Source organism: Rhinoderma darwinii, chromosome 4, assembly GCF_050947455.1.
Source record: "Rhinoderma darwinii isolate aRhiDar2 chromosome 4, aRhiDar2.hap1, whole genome shotgun sequence".
In the NCBI taxonomy this organism is placed as follows: domain Eukaryota; kingdom Metazoa; phylum Chordata; class Amphibia; order Anura; family Rhinodermatidae; genus Rhinoderma; species Rhinoderma darwinii.
The window spans coordinates 320,796,811-320,815,514 of NC_134690.1; positions in this window are offsets into that span (position 1 = coordinate 320,796,811).

The window sequence follows — 18,704 nt, forward strand, 5'->3', positions numbered from 1 at the left end:
CCTTGAATAGCCAATTAGTAGATACCTGGAGAATTTAGCATTTTGTAGAAAAAGATAATGCTTTTTTTTTTTCACCGCATGTATTGCCCTATAGACAATTCTTTTTTCATGTGTTGCATATGAATCCTTCCTCGAAATATTGGTTCTGCCATTTGGCTGGATTTGTTTACTATTTTTTTGACTTTTGAGATGACTGGAGGGAAAGTCTGTGCATGGACTGGAGGTTTAATAAATATTTGTTGAAGGGCTCAGTCTATCAGGTTGAAGCAGGGAAAGTTAGTATTAATTTTATTGCTTACCATTCCACTGATTCTACGGCACTTCCACTGCAGAGGGAAGCGTTTAGTTGCAGATTTACTTGTCCAGCAGGGCACAAGATTGAAGAGAGTTGACTGCCCTTGGAGAAAAACAAAGAGGATTTGTCGTCATATTTAACAATACAAAATACATACATAATTGAAAAAAATTTCTTAGACCTGATGAAGCTAGTGTACTTACTTTGAACCTCTGTGTAAGCATGGCTGTATAATCCTCTCAGTTTTTTTCCCTGATATTAAAATGAGCATTTTATGAGACTGAGTATATGCATCATGTAATCGCAATTTCTTCCCACCTAGAGCTGACAAGCTCCTATCAGTGTCATCGTCCCCCGCAACATGTTCAAATCTCACACATACTCAGTACAAGCTGCAGTTTTCCTTGCTTTCCAGTGAAAGAATGCAACAGATGGAGTTAGAAGATGTAATTCAACACTAAAACTGCTTCTAGAATGCAGGCTCTCTCATTGCCGTACCAGTGAGACTGCAGCTTTTGCTTCAGTACATCTAAAGTACAAAATAAAGCCACTGTGCACGTAATTTTTATTAAAAATATCTTACTGGGATCTGTCCACTCTAATGTTAATAGCTCTTTCTTGGATTGCTACTCCCAATCTTTCCTTTCTTATTTAGCACTTTCTCTCAGTTTGAGAAAAATCTATGCATGCCACTGACCTTGCACACAGACCAGGTCCCCTTACATCCCTCTTTGATAATCCAGACTTTCCCCCTGCCGTTAGAGAAGACACATTTATAGCCTAATACAAATGGTACCTCACTCGTTTGGAACAAATTCCGACTGATATACACAACATTCCCTCATTTGTGGCCCTCAAGAGCTCCTGCATGGAGCAAAGACTGTCCTGAATGTCATACATATAGTTGAGGTCCTCTTTAACTTCTTTGGGAGATCACACTGTTTTATACCAGGATAAAACTCAGTTGGAAGCCTTCCTGATACAATCAACCCCTCCATCCCGCCTACTCTTCTTCCTACGTGGCTTCCTGCAAACCTCCTCCTCTCCCCAACGAACCTTAATAAGCTCTTGGGAGACTGAACTTGGCTAACAATTTACTGAAGAAGACAGGCAAAAAGCCTTCTTGCTTACCCACAATCTACCTATGGCATGTTTTGCTCAAGAAAACATGATAAAATCCTCACACCTTCACAGGGTGTTCTGTTTGCGTTTTATGTATGCTGGCGCTGCGGTGGTTCTCCTGGTACAATGCTCCACATATGGTGGGTCTATCCCATACTCCATCCATTTCGGACAAAGACCTTTCAGACAAACTATAGTTTTATTCGAACTTGGACAATATGGATGCAGTTCAAAGATGGAGATGACCTTCCTAGCTGGCTGGGAACTAGCATAAAAGTAAATGAAGCCGGTTATATAGTTTGGGCATCACAGGAATGTATACATCTGAGCTAATTTCCCCCCTTTTTTTTTTCTCTTTCTTCCTTTCTTTCTCTTTCCTTTCTCTTCTTCCTATTTTTCTCTTTTTCTTCTTTCTTTCTTTTTTTTTTCTTTTATGATTTTTTACTATACTATTAATAATTAATTAGTGCTATAAATGCAAATCTTTATGAATTTCAAACCTATAATGTATGGCCATATTTCATACACTTGTTTTTATCACACCTTATATTATTTACATCACAATACTATTAAGCCTTGTAAAACTCTTTTGCCTTTTCTGCCTTTGGGCACTATTTTATTGTACTTTGTATATTTTAAACTTGACTATACAAATAATACTATGCTATTGCCAATAAAAGCTTAATAATCCCAAAAAATATTATATCATACTGTTTTCTGTACTCTGACCTAGTGTCTTTAAGTTAGAAAAAAGATGGTTAAGTGAAGTAACACAGAATTCAGGATCAGACTACACTCAGAGTTTGTTGTAAATATCCTTTAAATACCCCTATTGTGTAAAAGGCCATCTTATCTATTTGTAGTAGTCCATAATAAGACAAGAATAGTTTAGCTTGGCAAATATAAAAAAAAAGGTTCTTCAATATTGTAAGGTCAGTCAATCGGGAAATTTCAAAATAATTAAATCGAGCATGCTGCAAATTTGAAAATATGCAGCATGTGCTAAACTCCTTTTACAGCATGTGAATGAGTTTTTGTAAAACCTCACTTAGGCGAGATTCACACAAACGTGTGAGTTTTGCGTGTGCAAAAAACGCAGAGTTTTGCGCGTGTTGCAGTTCTGTGTGGCATCAGTGTTTGGTGCGTGGCTGCGTGTTTTTTGCGCGTATGGCCTCGATATGACACGTGGTTTTAATGTCTAGAAACATAAATGAAGGAGGTAATTTTATTACTATTGACTTCAATGGGTGCGTGATGCGCGAAAAATGCTGAAGTATAGGACATGTCATGAGTTTTATGCAGCGGACACGCTGCGTGAAAATCACTGACTGTCTGAACGGCCCCATTAATTTACATAGGTCCGTGCGACACACGTGATTTTCACGCGTGTATCACGGACGTGAAACACGTTCGTGTAAATAAGGCCTTACTTGCATTGTATGCTATTCTTTTGTGGATTTTTATTCCACAACGCAACATTTACAAAACATGTGAACACAGGCTTAGAGTCACCAATCTCAGAAATCTATGAACTGCCCTCTTTAATGTGAGGTCCTATATCAGTTAATAACCCATAACAATCCCTGCGGCAATGCCTCCATAATAACAATAAGTGCTGTAATTGTAAACACTGTCATTAACAGTCCTGTTCTCCGCGCAGTGCCTCTTATGGTGTTGCCTTAAAAGGGTTATCCACTACCGGGCAACTGATTACCTATCCACCGGACTTGGCTCTGGTCACGGAATAGCGGCCGAGCAAGAGAATAGGAGCAGAGCTGCAGTTCTGCAGATTTGCCGCTATGCAATGTACGGAGCCAACTGCTTCCGGCTCTATACATTACATAATGTGCAATGACATGCGGTGCCAACAGGAAACCACAGAAGCTAATCGGTGCAGGGTCCAGGTGTCGGACCCGCACCAATGATATACTGATGACCTATCCGGTGGATAGCTCATCAGTTGTCCGGTAGTGGGCAACCCCTTTAAGCAGTGCCAGCCATAGTGCCTACTAAACAATTCCACCAGATTGCCCCAAAATATTCAGACCTAATGGCCCTGTATACTGCCATTTGGTTTCAGCCACAATGTCCCATACAGTATCAAACGGTGTGATCAAAATGTAGCAAACACAGGGTTCAAGCTCAGTATGTCAGTGTTTCCAAACTGTGCAAACAGTGTCCCTATAAAATCCCAAATACAAATGTCACATACAGCACCAGCCAAAATGCGCCCATACAGTGGTGGCAATGCCCCAAACAGTGACAGCCACAGGGCTTCAGTTTAACCTAAAAATTAAATCAAATATTGCCACACATTGTCAACTAGGCCTTCCAATATTCCAGCCCAGTTCTTCCAAAACAGACCAGAAACTCATTAAAAACAGTACAACCTTGTGCTAAATGCATAAGAATAATGAGTTCTGTCAACAGTACGAAGCCTCCAGAAACCAATGGCATTTTTTTTCATATAAAAAAACATATGTGAAAACAGAAAATAAAAGGTAATAAAGACTACAGAGCCAACATTAATCAAAAACATACCTGCTATATTTATGTATGTCATCGGTGCTTGGGTACCGCAAGGGATATTAAAGTAACAGTCTTGGGAACGTAAGGCATAGGAGTTGTTCAGTCAGGAAAATCACTCTTTCGTAACTATAAATTAATAACTACATCTGTATCGCCATTGAATGGAGTTGGTGTGAATAGTATAAAATAAAGCTGTTATAATTCCAGTGTAACAGAATTCACTCAAGAGCTGTAAAGCAGCTGGCAGGAAATGTATGTATTTTGAAGATATTTCCTTTTTATATAACTGGCGTTAAAACCTGAAATGTGTTCGTCAACTATAATAACTTAAAAATAAGGAAATAGGATTTACATTGTCAATTGTAGTGTTATGGCAATGTAGGCAAAATGTTTAAAAATAATAATTTATGAGGTGCCTATAAAGAAAACAACATTTTATTCAGGAAAATTAAAATTAAGAAGGAAGTAGGGAACTTAGGCAGAAACCTTGGGTAACATATTTTGCCACTAGTTAAAACTTGAAGTATAAAACTTACCTTCTTTGGGAATTAAATATTATTTTCTATAATTGTACGACATATGAAGAATCCATCACAGCTCTGTGTTCATATGGAACCTGGGTATACTTCCACTAAATATTTCCAACAACATGATGTCCATTTCTTTATAAATACCTAGAAGAAAGACATTTTGAATCTCTTGACAATTACAGCATACATTGATTACTGAGAAATTTGTGACTATAAAAAGAAAAAAGGGAGTTAACATAAACCTACTTTTGTGATGGCTAGAAGAATTCCTATTAAAAAGTGTTGTGTCAGCATGGTTTAGCTGTGTAAATGTATATATTTTTCTCTGACATTATAATGTTTGATTTTAACCATTAAAATATGTGTGCATTACATCATTTAGAGTACAAGGTAAGAACAGAACAGTATATTTACGGGAAGTTGTCCGTGCCGTAGAAACTTTTGTTAAAATGTTTTGTTAAAACATGTCCCATTTTTTTATTTTATGGACCGTGTTCGCATATTTTATAATGGGAGTATGGTCCACAAATGCGGATGACTGTCCGCAGCCGTCCGCGGCCAGCCATGCCCGTAATTGCGGACCGTGATTAAGGGCATGGTCGTGTGCATGGGGCTTTAGATATACCGTATTTTTCGGACTATAAGACCCAGTTTTTATCAAGAATAAATCTTGCTAAAAAGTCCCTGCGTCTTGCAGTCCGTTGTCAAGGGACCCGGCATCGCCGGGCACCATGACCGCGTCATTACTTAACCCCTTCCCGACCCATGACGTGCCAGCCCATCATGGAGCTGTAGGGGGGTGACGTATGGAGCGGGCTCACGCGCTGAGCCCGCTCCATACACTGCAGGTGTCAGCGTCTGACACGCTGCTATAACGGCCAGGAACAGCAATTTCACTGTTCCTGGCATTTTAAAGGGCTTGTGCCATAAAACACATGCATCCCCTGTCCACAGGATAGGGGATACATGTGTGATCGATAAGGAAAACGGGGACTGAAAAAGATACCAAGAGCGCTGCACGAGAAGCTCTGACTTCCGCGTTCTGTGTCCGGCAGTTTCATAGAGATCAATGGGATTCCTCTGTGCATGCGTGAGCGGCTCTCCATTGATCTCTATGGAGCTGCTGAACAGATAAACCGGACACAGAACCTGGAAGTCCAGGCTTCTCATGTAGCGCTCTGGGTGACTTTCGGTCCCCTGTTGTAAAGGATCTGCCAGACACAGCTTCTGTGTCGACGCCCGTGGGTAAACAGTCTGCACCTGCTCTTAAGTCTGAGAAAGTGACACGATCTTCTACCAGTCAGGCTGGGAGGCTGAGGAGTTGGAGAGCCTATCACAGCCTTGCCAGACGGAGCTAGCTCCCACCCTCTGTCTATTTATACCTGCATTTCCTGCTCCTCCTTTGCCTGTGATTCTTTTGGCTCTGCTGCTCCTGCTAGGATTATTGACCTTGCTTCATTTTTGACCCTGGCTTTACTGATTACGCTCCTGCTCTGCGATTTGTACCTCGTACACTCCTGGTTTGACTCGGCTCGTTCACTACTCTTGTTGCTCACTGTGTTGCCGTGGGCAACTGTCCCATTTCCCTTAGCTTCAGAGTACCCTTGTCTGTTTGTCTGTCGTGCACTTATTGAGCGTAGGGACCGTCGCCCAGTTGTACGCTGTCACCTAGGACGGGCCGTTGCAAGTAGGCAGGGACTGAGTGGCGGGTAGATTAGGGCTCACCTGTCTGTCTCCCTACCCCGTCATTACACCTGTTCTCCTTATCGCTGGAGGTCCCAGCAGTGGGACCCCCAGCGATCTCACATGTAGCCCCTATCCTGTGGATAGGGGATAAAAGTGTTTTATGGAAAACCCCTTTAACAAGTTAAATGCCGTGGTCAATAGCGACCGCGGCATTTATAGGGGTTTTTCTATGAAGGACATTTATGACATATCCACAGGATAGAAAAAGCGTGGTGAACAGCAGCACACGTCTCCCAAGTTTCAATCAATAAGTTCTTTTATTGGTCATAACGGGATTTGTGCTGCTTCAAATATTGCATTTTTTGGATTATATCCACAGGATAGGTCATAAATGTCAGATAGATGCAGGACCGGCACCTATCTCTAGAACGCGGCCCCCTAAACCCCGTTCTAGCTTTCTGTGCTCTCCCGGCCACTTGGTTACATGTGGAGTTACTGAAACAGCGTAACTCGCTGAGCTACGCTGTTTCCGTAACTCCCATAGAACGGAACAGTAGTCACGGAAACAGCGTAGCTCGCATGCTACACTGCTTCCGTAACTGCCATTCACTACTATGGGAGTTAGGGAAACAGCGTAGTTACGCTGTTTCCGTAACTCCACATGTAACCAAGTGGCTGCTGGGTCAAGTCCCCTAGGGGAAATAATAAAATGTGTCAAAAAAAAAAAATGTTAGATAAGTTTTCAGTGTAAAAAAAAATAATATTAAAAGTTCCCCAAGCACAATATAAAAAATAAAATAATTTGGTATCACTTCACTATGTCCGTAAAACAATATACCATTATTTAACTCGCATGGTGAGTTTAAAAATGTAAAACATCAAAATTGTTTTTTTGGTCACCTTAGTGCTTAAAATATGAAATCAAAAAAAAAGTTAGCAAAAAAATCGTATGTACAAAAAAATGGTGCCAAAAAAATTACAGCTCGTCCCACAAAAAATAAGCCCTCAAACCGCTCAATCGATGAAAAAAATATAATAAAATGTTGGCTCTTAGAATGTGGTGAAACAGAATAAATTATTTTTTAACAAATCCTTTTTTTCCTATTTTCTGTTGTTTAAAACCTGGGTGCGTCTTATGGTCAGGTGCGTCTTATAGTCCGAAAAATACGGTAGGTTTTATGTATCTGCCTCTATGTTTTAAAACGCACTTCCCTATGACTTACTCAGCATTATCAGAATCCAGAGAATTGGAAAATGCTTCCATTGAGGAAGTGAAACGTCGCATTTGTTGGGTGAATAAACTTCACGATTTTTCTTTGAGTGCTGCTTCCGTGCTCTTTTTCTCTTGTTGTATACTATATAGGGAGAAGTCACTCCTACTATTTGAAGCTTAGCACCGACCACTCATTTGGTTTTTTACACTAGTGCTGCTCCTACCTGCCTTACGATTTTACAAATATCTCTACTTATAGAGTACCTACAGTTTAAATTTCCATAAATCCATAGTACAAGTGAAGATCAGAAACTTTGTACTATTCCTTATTAGAGAAAAATGCTTCTTTTTTCACTTATTACTCTCCTCTTCTCCTCCCCCTGGCATCTAGGAGGAAGAGGAGTAGGGGGAGAAATAGGGGAGAAGGATTCTTCTCTTCTCTCTAGCTGCCATGATGTATCCTATACAAAGCACAGTCTGCTCCCCCTCTGGAGTTCAGCTCAGGGAAAACTCATGACTATAAATAATGGCTCCAATAGGGGAAAACTGATAAAAATGCAGAATACAAGTCATACAATGGTCAGACATAGTGTTATTCCTGATATACACACATATGAAAGCATATTCTGAAAAGTCACCTGAAAGGTAAACTAAGGGCAGATTGAGCATCTTCTGGGCCACCAGACAATAATGTTAATGGTCACTTTGCCATCCACAATACAACTTTTGTTTGCTTTACTTAATTTAAAAGCTTTGATTTATTAGTTTTTTCATCAAAGTTCTCATTTTAAAGGCTTATTTAGCACATTAAATACTGGTAGTGGAGGACCAGCAAGCCATTTTAATGGTAAGTACAGTGAAGGAAATAAGTATTTGATCCCTTGCTGATTTTGTAAGTTTGCCCACTGTCAAAGACATGAACAGTCTAGAATTTTTAGGCTAGGTTAATTTTACCAGTGAGAGATAGATTATATAAAAAAATAAAAAAAAATATCACATTGTCAAAATTATATATATTTATTTGCATTGTGCACAGAGAAATAAGTATTTGATCCCTTTGGCAAACAAGACTTAATACTTGGTGGCAAAACCCTTGATGGCAAGCACAGCAGTCAGACATTTTTAGTAGTTGATGATGAGGTTTGCACACATGTTAGATTGAGTTTTGACCCACTCCTCTTTGCAGATCATCTGTAAATCATTAAGATTTCGAGGCTGTCGCTTGGCAACTCGGATCTTCAGCTCCCTCCATAAGTTTTCGATGGGGTTAAGGTCTGGAGACTGGCTAGGCCACTCCATGACCTTAATGTGCTTCTTTTTGAGCCACTCCTTTGTTGCCTTGGCTGTATGTTTCGGGTCATTGTCGTGCTGGAAGACCCAGCCACGAGCCATTTTTAATGTCCTGGTGGAGGGAAGGAGGTTGTCACTCAGGATTTGACGGTACATGGCTCCATCCATTCTCCCATTGATGCGGTGAAGTAGTCCTGTGCCCTTAGCCAGAGGCGTAGCTAGGTTCTCCAGCACCCGGGGCAAAGATTCAATTTGGTGCCCCCCGCCCCAACCTCTTTCCCGACATCTCCTTCCCCCTCGCCGTGTTTGTTTTCTCTACCAATCGACGTGTCATTTCTTTTTATGTAACGCGAGCATAAAATTATTTGTACATTTCACAAGCAATATGGTTCTATACACAACACCAGAACCAAGCTCGGTACATATATACAGCCCCAGAACAAATACAGCTCAATTTAGTGCAACCCCTGCCGTATAGGTTTGTACGGCGTAAAACTACAGTTCCCAGCGTGGCCCGAACAATGGTAAGGATATGCTGGGAGTTGCTGTTTCACAAAAAATAAATCCTATCATAATCATACCACCCATCATCTCGCTGCAGATCATACAGTGACTACATTACTGATTAGAGGCAGAATAAACATTTACATTAAGTGACTCACCGGTGACGTCTCAGATTCGAGTTCTTTTTCTCCATCCGGTCCAGACCTCTATGATGACTTCTCCCGGTCCATTTCTGCAGTTTGCCGCTCACATGTCTTCAGCTTCTCACTTTTCCAACATTTCTGCACCTATAAATAAGTATAAAGTTATCATTATACCACACACTACGCCCCTAAATATAATAGCACCATACACTGCACCTCTAATTATAATAGCACCATACACCGTGTCCCACACACACACTGTGCCCCCTGTAGATAGTGCCTGCCATAGAGCCCCCTGTAGATAGTGCCTGCCATAGAGCCCCCTGTAGATAGTGCCTGCCATAGAGCCCCCTGTAGATAGTGCCTGCAATAGAGCCCCCTGTAGATAGTGCCTGCCATAGAGCCCCTGTAGATAGTGCGCCCATATAGACCACCCCTGTATATAGTGTCCCACAAATAACTCCCCCTATAGTGCTCTACAGATAGCCCACCCCTGTATATAGCCCCCTGTAGATATAGCCCACCCCTGTATATAGAGCTCTACAGATAGCCCAACCATGTATGTAGCCCCCCTGTAGATATAGCCCACCCCTGTATATAGTGCTCCACATATAGTCCACCCCTGTATATAGTGTTTCACAGATAGCCCACCCCTGTATATAGCCCCCCCTTGTACATATAGTCCACCCCTGTATATAGTGCTCCACTAGATAGTCCACCCCTGTATATAGTGCTCCACAGATATATACTATATGCAAGGGTGGGCTATCTGTGGAGCACTATATACAGGGGTGGACTATATGTACAAGGGGGCTATATACAGGGGTGGGCTTTCTGTGGAGCACTATAGGGGGAGCTATTTGTGGGATACTATATACAGGGGTGGGCTATATCTACAGGGGGACGATATACAGGGGTGGGCTATATCTACAGGGGGACTATATACAGGGGTGGGCTATCTACAGGGAGACCATATCTACAGGGCTGGGCTATATCTACAGGGGGACTATATACAGGGGTGGGCTATATCTACAGGGGGACTATATACAGGTGTGGGCTACCTACAGGGGGACCATATCTACAGGGCTGGGCTATATCTACAGGGCTGGGCTATATCTACAGGGCTGGGCTATATCTACAGGGCTGGGCTATATCTAGAGGGCTGGGCTATATCTACAGGGCTGGGCTATATCTACAGGGCTGGGCTATTCACAGGGCTGGGCTATACACAGGGCTGGGCTATATCTACAGGGCTGGGCTATATATACAGAGGGGGGCTATATACAGGGGTGGGCTATACACAGGGGGGGCTATATCTACAGGGCTGGGCTATATCTACAGGGCTGGGCTATATCTACAGGGCTGGGCTATATCTACAGGGGGGGCTATCTATGGAGCACCTTATACAGGGGTGGGCTATATCTACAGGGGGCTATATACTATATAGCCCACCCCTGTATATGGTGCTCTATAGACAGCCCACTCCGGTATATAGCCCCCTGTAGATATAGTCCCCCTGTATATAGCCCCCCTGTAGATATAGTCCCCCTGTAGATATAGTCCCCCTGTATATAGCCCAGCAGATATAGTCCCCCTGTATATAGCCCAGCCCTGTAGATATAGTCCCCCTGTATATAGCCCCCTGTAGATATAGTCCCCCTGTATATAGCCCCCCTGTAGATATAGTCCCCCTGTAGATATAGTTCCCCTGTATATAGCCCAGCAGATATAGTCCCCCGGTATATAGCCCAGCCCTGTAGATATAGTCCCCCTGTATATAGCCCCCCTGTAGATATAGTCTCCCTGTATATAGCCCAGCAGATATAGTCCCCCTGTATATAGCCCAGCAGATATAGTCCCCCTGTATATAGCCCAGCCCTGTAGATATATTCCCCCTGTATATAGCCCAGCAGATATAGTCCCCCTGTATATAGCCCAGCCCTGTAGATATAGTCCCCCTGTATATAGCCCCCTCTAGATATAGTCCCCCTGTATATAGCCCCCCTGTAGATATAGTCCCCCTGTATATAGCCCCCCTGTAGATATAGTCCCCCTGTAGATATAGTCCCCCTGTATATAGCCCAGCAGATATAGTCCCCCTGTATATAGCCCAGCCCTGTAGATATAGTACCCCTGTATATAGCCCCCTGTAGATATAGTCCCCCTGTATATAGCCCCCTGTAGATATAGTCCCCTGTATATAGCCCAGCAGATATAGTCCCCCTGTATATAGCCCAGCAGATATAGTCCCCCTGTATATAGCCCAGCCCTGTATATATAGTCCCCCTGTAGATATAGTCCCCCTGTATATATAGTCCCCCTGTATATAGCCCCCCTGTAGATATAGTCTCCCTGTATATAGCCCAGCCCTGTAGATATAGTCCCCCTGTATATAGCCCAGCAGATATAGTCCCCCTGTATATAGCCCAGCAGATATAGTCCCCCTGTATATAGCCCAGCCCTGTAGATATAGTCCCCCAGTATATAGCCCCCCGGTAGATATAGTCCCCCTGTATATAGCCCAGCCCTGTAGATATAGTCCCCCTGTATATAGCCCAGCCCTGTAGATATAGTCCCCCTGTAGATAGACACCCCCCGTAGATAAAGTCCCCCGTGTAGACAAAGTCCCCCCCCCCCCGCAGATACAGACACACACTTCTATTACAATTAAAAAAATAAAAAAAAACTCACCATATTCCCGCTCCCACGCCATCCGGCAGCCATGGAGACCTGCTCTCTTCTGCGCAGGTCTCCAGGGGGTTGAACACAGCGTCTATGAAAGCCGCTGATTGGCTGGGCAGGATGACTTTCCCTGTCAGTCAGTCAGCGCCTTTCATCGACGGAAGCGTCACTGGTACAAAAGGTACCAGTCGCTTCATTCGTGGAAAGGCGCTGAATGGCCGGGCACGTAACATGCCCGGTCAGTCATTGCTTCTAATTGTACCTGTGTCCTTGCGACACAGGTACAATTATAGTGCAGGAGGAGGGGGCGCTGGCGCCCCCCTCTTAACTGCGCCCGGGGCACGTGCCCCGCCTGCCCCCCCCTAGCTACGCCCCTGCCCTTAGCAGAGAAACACCCCCAAAACATAATGTTTCCACCTCCATGCTTGACAGTGGGGACGGTGTTGTTTGGGTCATAGGCAGCATTTCTCTTCCTCCAAAAACTGCGAGTTGAGTTAATGCCAAAGAGCTCAATTTTAGTCTCATCTGACCACAGCACCTTCTCCCAATCACTCTCAGAATCATCCAGATGTTCATTTGCAAACTTCAGATGGGCCTGTACATGTGCCTTCTTGAGCAGGGGGACCTTGCGGGCACTGCAGGATTTTAATCCATTACGGCGTAATGTGTTACCAATGGTTTTCTTGGTGACTGTGGTCCCAGCTGCCTTGAGATCATTAACAAGTTCCCCCCGTGTAGTTTTCGGCTGAGCTCTCACCTTCCTCAGGATCAAGGATACCCCACGAGGTGAGATTTTGCATGGAGCCCCAGATCGATGTCGATTGACAGTCATTTTGTAGGTCTTCCATTTTCTTACTATTACACCAACAGTTGTCTCCTTCTCACCCAGCGTCTTACTTATGGTTTTGTAGCCCATTCCAGCCTTGTGCAGGTCTATGATCTTGTCCCTGACATCCTTAGAAAGCTCTTTGGTCTTGCCCATGTTGTAGAGGTTAGAGTCAGACTGATTAATTGAGTCTGTGGACAGGAGCCTTTTATACAGGTGACCATGTAAGACAGCTGTTTTAATGCAGGCACCAAGTTGATTTGGAGCGTGTAACTGGTCTGGAGGAGGCCGAACTCTTAATGGTTTGTAGGGGATCAAATACTTATTTCTCTGTGCACAATGCAAATAAATATATATAATTTTGACAATGTGATTTTCTTTTTTTTTTTTAATATATTCTATCTCTCACTGGTAAAATTAACCTAGCCTAAAAATTCTAGACTGTTCATGACTTTGACAGTGGGCAAACTTACAAAATCAACAAGGGATCAAATACTTATTTCCTCCACTGTATATTACTAAGTTTATTCCTATGTTTCTACAGGTTTGAGAATTTTTTTTTGCAGCTCCACAAGACATTTTTCAAAAGTGTTTGTTTCTTGAAGGGACAGGCCCTACTTTTCACCAAAATCCCTATATTCCTTTTTGCTCCTTAAATGTCCCTCTTTTTGACTAGATAAATAAATTTGTAGCAGTAATACATTTTGTATATTGCTCCAGATGTCATTTGTCCGGTTCCTAATAAAGTAATTCAACATTATTTAATGATTTAATGCAATGTAGATCTTTCAACTGTCTATATTCAGATGTTTTCTGTGGTAAATTTTGTGCATGATAACGTTTCTTAAAAATAAATTTATTTTCACTTAAAATATGTGAAACAGAATAAATCCCTGGATCAATGACTCCTCTTCAGGAATCTAGTGCCCATAACTTTAGTGCCCGTAATATTATTACTTTAAAAAAAGGCATCCAGGCCCCTTTTGCTGCCAAACGTTTTTGGACATTTTGCACCTCTGGTAGCCAGGACAATTTTCACACTTTTGACATGTAAAACATTATGCACATTGCTATAATGCCACTTACTGTATCAGTTTGTACACACATGCACCATCGTGCAATTTTGTGTCAAAGTGTCATTTTTCATGAAAAATGCAAAAAATATTATATTTGTGGCTAAAAGTGTGACCCAAGTCACATTCTAAAAACAAAAAAATCAATACTTGCAAAATAAATACATACGTACGTACGTACGTACGTACGTACGTACGTACGTGCGTACGTACGTGCGTACGAACGTACCACTTATGCCTTTATCTACATGCACTTATTTTTATAAAATCACTAGATTTGAAAATACCAAAAATATGTTTTTAAGCTACAAATTTTAAAAAAGCAACAAACTATAAAATACAGGGATTACACATCTTGAAAAGTGAGTGCACCCCCCAAAAAATATATATTTCCTGAAAGAAGACAGCTTGATGATTTCAGTTGTCTTGAAGTGTTGTGGCAGCCATGTCCACCCTCACGTAGCCTGACAAGCAGGAATTAGATGTTTTTTTAAAATTAAAACATACGTTTGCACCTAAAACTCAGATACAAGCAGAGATTCTCATGCAAAAACGATGTAACAATAATAGACTAATGTGTGCAAAGTTTATATATATATACCACATCCATTTACATCATTAATATATTTCTGTCATCCACAAAACTGTTAAGAATATATACTACACATGGCAAACAGCCACAATGCTACCAAAATCATTATTATTTGAGAGCCGTTAGCATACAATGTATAAAAATACAACTTAGTAATTTATATACACAACCACCTTCATGCTACTTTGCATCAAAGAGTTATTATAAGCACAAATTGCATGAAGATTCTACTTTGCGACTATAATGCATATTTAAGTAGACCCTTTATGCAAACAAATAGTACTCTGCAAAAAACTGTAGATGTGAGGAGTTTATACATAAGACATATGTTTACATTTGCAGGTGAGAAGAAACGCCAAAACCACAGGAATGTACCAACCAAATTTTGCATGCAACAGAAATTGGGGATTAAATAGATATATCATTTTTCATCCCCCTATACAAACTTTAAGGCTGTATTAACACATCGTGATGAAAAACATTTTTTGGCGTGTTTTAAAAAAAAAAATGTATTGCAGAAAAACGGCTCCATTTTCTCATTCTGCGAAAATTGTGGCAAATCCCAATATGACAACGACGTGTGAACACAGCTTAATCCTAATAAATAATCGGAATTCTCTAAACCTTATCAAATGCGTAAAATAATACTTATTTTGTTAAGTGGAAACAATTGTTTATTGCGACCGTCAGTGGATGAAAATCTCTTTTCTGACAGAAATCTTTTACATGCGGCCTTTATTTTCCCGCGAGCGGCTAAAAGCAATGTAAGGCGATTTTGGCCATTTTATAGCGCTGATTGCGACGCGGTTTGCACATCAAAAACAGCGCCAAAAAACTCTGTATGAACTAGGCCTTAGACATTCCTCTCTAGTATATTCATTGTCGCTCTGACTGTAGCCTGTAACGGGTATCGCCAGAGAAGCAGTCAGTGGTTTTACGCTACAGATCGGGTACGGGCAGGCTAGGGACAGTGTACAAGCAGGGGCGTAACTAGGAAAGACTGGGCCCCATAGCAAACTTTTGACTGGGGCCCCCCCCTCTGCTGGGTATCACACAACCCCCCCCCCTTGTAGATAGTGCCTCCCTATAGATTCCACCACACAGCGCCCCCCTATAGATAGCACCATACACAGCCCCTGCAGATAACGCCATACAGCCCCCCTGTAGATAACGCCATACAGACTCCCTCTGTAGATAACGCCATACAGCCCCCCTGTAGATAACGCCATACAGCCCCCCTGTAGATAACGCCATACAGCCCCCCCTGTAGATAACGCTATATAGCCCCCCCCCCCAAAAAAAAACGTCCTATAGTTTGTCCTACAAAAGACATGCATCCCCTATCCACAGGATAGGGGATACATGTGTGATCACTGGCAGCGATAAGGAGAACGGGGGACCGAAAGTCCCCCGAAGTTCTCCATGACTAACCTCGGACTTCCGGCGTCTGCGCAGTTCAATAAAAATGAAAGGAGCGCTGGTCACGCATGCGCACAAGCGCGACCGGCGCTCCATTCATTTCTACGGAGCTGCCGACACAGACCCCGGAAGTCCGAGGTTTGTCATGGAGAACTTAGGGGGGACTTTCGGTCCCCCGTTCTCCTCATCGCTGCCAGCGATCACACATGTATCCCCTATCCTGTGGATAGGGGATACATGTCTTATGTAGGAACAACCCCTTCAGTGGCGTCGCGCTGTAGCAGCCATAGCGGCTGCTAGCGGAGCCTGCGGCCATGGGAGGGGGCCGTGCCGGCGGGTGGCACGGGCCCCCTCATGCTGCAGGCCCTGTAGAAGTCGCTACGGCTGCTATAGCGGTAGTTACGCCACTGCGTATAAGTTTGTACGGCGTAAAACTACAGCTCCCAGCATGGCCGGAACAATGGTAAGGATATGCTGGGAGATGCGGTTTCACAAAAAAAATCCTATCACCATCATCTCGCTGCAGATCATACAGTGACTACAATACTGATTAGAGGCAGAATAAACATTTACATTAAGTGACTCACCGGTGACGTCTCAGATTCTAGTTCTTTTCTTCTCCCTCCGGTTCAGACATCTATGATGGATTTCTCCCGGCCATGACCCATTTCTGCAGTTTTCCGTTTAGATGTCTTCAGCTTCTCACTTTTAAAACATTTCTGCACCTATAAAACGAAGTTAAAATTCTCAACACATCTAAATATAACTGTCACAAACACACAACATGTCCCCTGTAGATAGTGACCTACATAGAAGCCCCTGTAGATAGTGCCCACATATGGACTCCAGAGCTGCAAGGCAATAGTTCTAACCACTGAGCCACCGTGCTGCCCTACATATAGCTTCCCCTATAGTTAGTGCTCCACGTATAGCCCACCTCTGTATATAGTGTCTCACATATAGCTCCCCCTGTATATAGTGTCCCACATATAGCCCACCCCTGTAGACTGTGCACTACATATAGCCACCCTGTTGCTAGTGCCCCACAGGTAACCCACCCCTGTATATAGTGTCCCACATATAGACCCCCCTGTATATAGTGGCCCACATATAGACCCCCCTGTATATAGTGGCCCACATATGGACCCCCCCTGTATATAGTGGCCCACATATAGAGCCCCCTGTATATAATGGCCCACATATAGAGCCCCCTGTATATAGTGGCCCACACCCCCACATATAGACCCCCCTGTATATAATGGCCCACATATAGAGCCCCCTGTATATAATGGCCCACACCCCCACATATAGACCCCCCCTGTAGCTACTGCCCCACATATAGACCCCCTATATATAATAGCCCACATAAAGATGACCCCCCCCATAGATAATGCCATTCACATTTTTATGAGGGGAAAAAAAACAAAAACTTGACATACTCACATTCTCCGGTTCCCACGCTGTTCACTGGCGATGCAGACATGCTCTCTTCTGAGCATGTCTGCAGGAGTTGAACGAGCGTCCTCCAATGACGCTGATTGGCGGGGCAGAATGACTTGCCCCGCCAATCAGCACCTTCCAAGCATGGAAGCGGCGCGATGATGTCATCGCGCCGCTAGCCAATCAGTGTCATTGTAAGGCACTGGATGGTCAGGCACGGAACATGCCCGGCCATTCATGTATTTGGCTGCCGCTAGCACTGGGGCCCCCTCCGGTGCTAGCGACACCTACAGGCATGAGATGGCCTGTGTAAGGCTCGGCGTCGCGGGCCCCACAGTAGCGACGCTACCGCTGTAGTAGCCATAACGGCTGCTAGCGGCGCCACCGGGCCCCCTCAAGCCCCGGGCCCCGTAGCAGCCGCTACTGCTGCTACCGCGGTAGTTACGCCACTGTGTACAAGGTTAAACTTTGTTAACGACTTAAGGACGTGGCCAATTTTGACAGAACAATTTTTTGATTTTGTAAAAGTTGTACTTTATGTAGGTGTCAATTCTTGGTACATTTACATTATCGTTTAGTTTCTATAAATTTAGATTTTGGCAAAAATGCAGAAAAAAAGCATATTTTTTTACATTATATACTAATCATCATAAATTATGCTATACTTATGTTTTGGGACTAATATTTTGTAAGGTTTATTAATTGTAAAAAATTAACATTTGTGTGTATTTTTTTTTTCCGGATTTTTTTATTAATTTAATCTTTTTTTTTTAATTTTTTTTTTTAAAATCTCATAGGCAAATTTTTCATTTTGATTTATATTTTTTTACTTTAATGTACTGGCATATATCTATATGCCAGTACATTAGCCTGTGTACTGATAGATATTCCCTAACAACTACCTATGTACTAAGTATGCTCTAACAACAAGAAATATGGTCAGGCAGCACTGGGGTCTCTGCCGATCGCCGATCTCAGGTCACGTCACAGGGGTGAACTACACTACTGAGTTTATTAATTTACCACATAAATCCACACCCACCTACTCTAGATGACAGGATTATGCTAAATTACTCACATAGGTTTCCAACACCCCAATAATTTATACCACAGTATGCTAACACCACCTATACTTATCTAGGCAATAGGGGCCTACGTCTCTATGTTCCCTTACACCAGTTACAATAACAGATTATCTAAATGGAACATAAAATACAGGTAACGTTCTTCACCTCCGGAAGATTAGGTTCTGTAAGACTACAAGGAAGAAACTTATTAATGTTTCAAATTTAACACACAATAGTGCAGTGCAATACAAAAAATAGTTGTCAGATTAAAAGATGAAAAATATACATACAGT